Below are 4,790 nucleotides of genomic sequence, written 5' to 3'. Positions count from 1 at the left end.
AGACATAATTAAGAAAAATAAGCAGATAGATGGAGACGTCTGTGGAGGAGCTAAAGGTAATGTGGGGTCATTTTCCAAGCCTTTCAAGATTGAGGGCAGCATTGGGTTTCGTGATGTCTAATTTGACTTCAAAGCTTATGGATCCAGACACATCAGTCGCACTGCTTTTCCCTGGCCTTGATCAGGATTGTTTTCAGCTCACAAAAGAACATTGCCTTCACTCAGAAACAACAACAAAATTGCCCCAAGCCTCAAAGCAAAGTTTCTTAATCCATTTTCCTTATTCTTTTTCTTGGGTTCTGTGTTTTTCTACCTCCACTTAGAAAACAGGTATATGTATGCTTAGAGTTGACAAATTTTTGTTTTACTAATCTCTTTGACATTGCTGTTCATACTCTAGAGATGAAGAAAGCAAAGTTCAGAAATGTGGAAGTAAGACATAAATCCAAGAGAATCCGAATCCACATTCAGTGCTATGCCCACCAACCCTGCTACTCCAGCCCCAAATAGAGAGCCACACTCTCCTGGCATTCCGGCAGAGAATTCAATGTAAGGAGATGTTATCTTCAAGGAGAAAATCTTGGAGGGATCATTGCTCCTGATGTTTCCATAGAAGTCAGAATGAAAAGGCAATGTTTACGGTGTCTGCAGATGCACCAATCACTTATTTCTCTGGAGGACAGTGGATGAAGAAGGGTGAGAAAGTTAGCTGAATAAAAATCTCTGCAACTGGAGACTTTCTGGAACTTTTGAAACAAGTATGGACCATCCCTCGGATCCCCATGATGGAGCCAGCTAGCCCTGCTCATGCTTCCTGAGATACTTTAATTCAGATGAGTCACATTTACTCCACTGCTTTCCTTTACAGACTATTGTCCCATCTACATTTGTCCCTCCACCCACCCAATTAAACATCGTCTTCCTGACAGAATTTAATCACCAGCTATCTGGCGGCAGGAAATGTAACGTTCCTAGACCTTATTGCATATTACAAACAAAAAACATGTATCCCATGCTAATGTATTTTAGTAATGTTTGCTCACTTGACTAACACTCCTTTTCTTTAAATTAATGGGGGCTTGTGACATTGGCGTCATGCTATGATCTGTTTATAATTACCTTTACCAACTCTTTTCTGAAAAGCAAAGATAGCACAGGGCTTAGAGATTATTATCTATTAATAATTTTTCTTTAGTGGAGTGGAAGATGGTTCAGTGGGTAACAGTGCTTGCTACACAAACATAACTAGCTATGTACAAATCCCCAGCCCCACATAAAAAGCCTGTGTCTGTAACACTGTGAGAAGCAGAGACAGGAAGATCATTAGGTCTTGCTAGCCACCAGTGTATCTCTAGAAGGATGCCTGACTCTAGAAGGTTGCTCTAGTGCTGCTTGTATTCAAATGCTAAATTCTGTATCCCATGATCTGGTTGCTTCAAGATGAGCAGATTTTCATGTAGACCGTTTTTGTGTGTAAACCTTGCCCCCACCCAAGGTATCCTTGATTGGCTAATAAAGCTACCTACAACCTGGGCTGGGCAGAAGAGAGGGGAGCAGAGTCAAGGTTCCTGGGCTTGGGGTCCTAGGCAGGGCCTAGGAGGGGATAAGGGAGGGAGAAGGAAGAAGTCACTATGGGGTAGGTGGATCTTTAGTGCATGGCCATAAGGGCTGGCTTGTTGGAGTAGGAGTGGCCCAGGTGTAATATGGCAAGTGATATCTTGGGGTTATTGACAGGAAAGTAGACAAAGTTAAATAGAGGGGTGATATCTGGCCAGCTCTAGTGACTTAAGACTTACTATAAATATAAATGTTTTTGTGTCTTTTATTTGGGAACTATATAGTCTGAGTGAAATAATAAACCTCAAAATAATATTTGCCACAACACCTGACATCCTCCTTTGGCCACCACATGTGCACACACACACACACACACACACACACACACACACACACACACATACACACATACACATACATACACACACATGTGAATGCACTACACACACATTAAATAATAACCTTAATGTTTCTTTTAAATTTCATGTCACAATGCTCAAATTTTTTGATTCATTTAAGATATTATTTTCTTCTTGGTGATATGTATAGACACATAAAAATCCCTTAAAGGATGGATTATTTCTGATAGCATTTCATTTTCTATGGACAAGGATTCTCCATGTCTCAGTCATGAAGTGTTTTCCTCACCCCTTTGTGTTCAGTTGTCTCCTCTTTTGTCCTAACCATTTTTTTTTGTTGTGCAATTGAGGTCCCACATAATACTGAGAACTACAGCCCCCTGCATATTTCCCACATGATTCATTAGCTATTTTCATATGGACTCCAATCACTGTGTATGTGATAAAATATAAAGGGGATCATGAAAGAGGGAAGATCTTAAGGAGAGATTGGTAGGGAACAAAAGAGTATATTAGAATACATGTAATTTGAAGAAAAAAAAACAGAAAGTGGGCTTTTGAGGGTAGGATGAGGGCTGGCTGAAGATGGGTAAAAAGGTGGGACAATGAAATGAGGAGAGCCCATAGGAACAAAGCATGCAAAAAATCCATAATGAAACCCAGTATTCTCCCCCTTAATAGTTGTTTATTGTCAGTAGACTGCAAGGGGTGGCAGAATTAGCAGTCACAGACAACACCACACACAAGGACAGCAAGAGTGATGAGAAAGAGCCTGAAGGCCCCTCTTCAATAGCAAGTGGGTAGGCAAGGTCCTGGAGTGTTGATGGAGCAGCCTTAGAACAGCTCTGGTTAGTAGGCATGGTTAGAGATGAAAAGAGATTCATGGGCTCCAGACTGACCACTTGGGGTACACTTTCCTTGACAAGCGAAGCTGCTGGTCGAGGCTTGCCTGATGTACTCCTCCGGGGTGGCCTTCAGGTTCTCCTTCTTCCCACCCCAGGCCTTTAGAGCAGAGGTCTGCAGGGCTCAGCCATAGGAGAAAGTCAAGGCCCCTGAGCTTCAGCAGGGGGCACTTGTTGATAGCCTTTGAGGTTGATGGATGCCTCTTCCTCACTCTGCCCTCAAGTCAGGAACATGACCCCAGGGACAGCAGGGGGCACTGTGTGATGAAGTGCTGTGACTGTTGCCATGGCAATCACCTCACTGGAAAATTTCTAGGTGCAAATATGGTCAGGGGTGGCCATGTCGGGCTTCAGCAATGTGCCTTCCAGATAGACATGGTGGTCACTCAGAGCCTTGTAGACAGCCACCAGTACCTTCTCAGTTACATACTGACAGTGCTTCAAGTCATGGTCCCCATTAGGGAGAATTTCAGGCTCCACAATGGGTACAATGCCATACTTCTGGCAGATGCTGGCATAACGGGCCAGAACATTGGCATTTTCCATGATGACAAGGGCTGTGGGAGTATGTTCCCCAATCTTTAGCACACAGCGCCACTTAGCAAAGTCACCTCCATCCTTTTTACACTGGGCACAGCGTTCAGACAGCCCATCCAGCCCCTGGGTAGTGGTCTTGCCATTGGTTCCTGCCAGGAGCACCACACCCTTATCTACCTTAATGCCCACAACATCACCCTTGGACTTGATAATTTGGGGGAAGGGTCATCCATAATCTGCCCTCTGGCACAGTGTCTCGTGGCAACAGGAAGAGGATCACAACACACACACACACACACACACACACACACACACATACACACATACACCTGCCCAATGCAGGGATTCACACAGTCAACAGCAGTCAGCAGCATCTGCCAGTAGAAACATCTGTTCTTCTTGGTGCTCTCTGTCTCAATGCAGGTGCTTGCCAATGCTTCCAGTGGACTCATCTGCCCCTAGGAGGCCCTTGCCGGAAGCCACAATTCAGTGAGCAATGTCAGATGGCTCTTTTTTCTGCTCCGGGGCCAGTGCTGGGTACAGGTAGGGCATGGTGCCAGTGGCAGCTCTTTCCTGGCACAGTACGGGGTAGACATGCTGGGTATTGTGTAGTTAGGCAAGAGAACTAAGGAGTGAGTGAAGCTAGGGTCACTAGAACCTTGTTCTGCAGAGCATTCTAAGAGAATGCAGCCTATTCAGTTGGGGGTGGGGTGGGGGGGGAAAGCCCATTATTTTTTCATATACTAATTTTTTTAAAAGATTTATTTATTTATTATATGTAAGTACACTGTAGTTGTCTTCAGACACTCCAGAAGAGGGAGTCAGATCTCGTTACGGATGGTTGTGAGCCACCATGTGGTTGCTGGGATTTGAACTCCTGACCTTCAGAAGAGCAGTCGGGTGCTCTTACCCACTGAGCCATCTCACCAGCCCCATATACTAATTTTTAATACTTAAATTTTTAGAAAAGGACTATTTTAGTTATCACTAGTTTGGGCTTCAAGAACTTATAAACACGTGGAACACAGCAGTGTAAAACCAATAAGGAAACAAAAGAACACCTGTGAGGATTGCCATCAACAAGCCTTCTTCCTCCTTATTGATTAGGATAGAACTCATCTATAAATATTGGCTTCAAAAGTTTGATGATCAGTTTTATATGTCAGCTTGGCAGACAATCATGTTGCACCATAAAGCACTAGTCTAGATGTTGTTCCTATTGTATGTAAATGTGGCTGATATCTACAATTAATTGAGTTTAAGAACATTACTGTCAATCAACACATTTGGTCTTATCCAGTTAATTGAAAGGCCTTGTCAGCTAAATTGAATTTTTTTCATAAGGAAAAAGAAATTTTACAATTGTTCAAGTGTTTCCATTCACTGCCCTTCCTTATGAATTGCCCTATATATAGATACAGATTTTAGAGTGTTA

The 4,790-nt window shown here is 43.2% G+C and overlaps 1 pseudogene; it reads right to left on the bottom strand.

Moving 5' to 3' along the window:
• On the bottom strand, nucleotides 2,585-4,076 carry Gm5389 (predicted gene 5389; annotated as a pseudogene).

Source organism: Mus musculus, chromosome X (genome assembly GCF_000001635.26).
Source record: "Mus musculus strain C57BL/6J chromosome X, GRCm38.p6 C57BL/6J".
In the NCBI taxonomy this organism is placed as follows: Eukaryota; Metazoa; Chordata; class Mammalia; order Rodentia; family Muridae; genus Mus; species Mus musculus.
The sequence above is the reverse complement of the archived record's forward strand: the minus strand, read 5'-3'. Positions and strand labels throughout refer to the sequence as shown.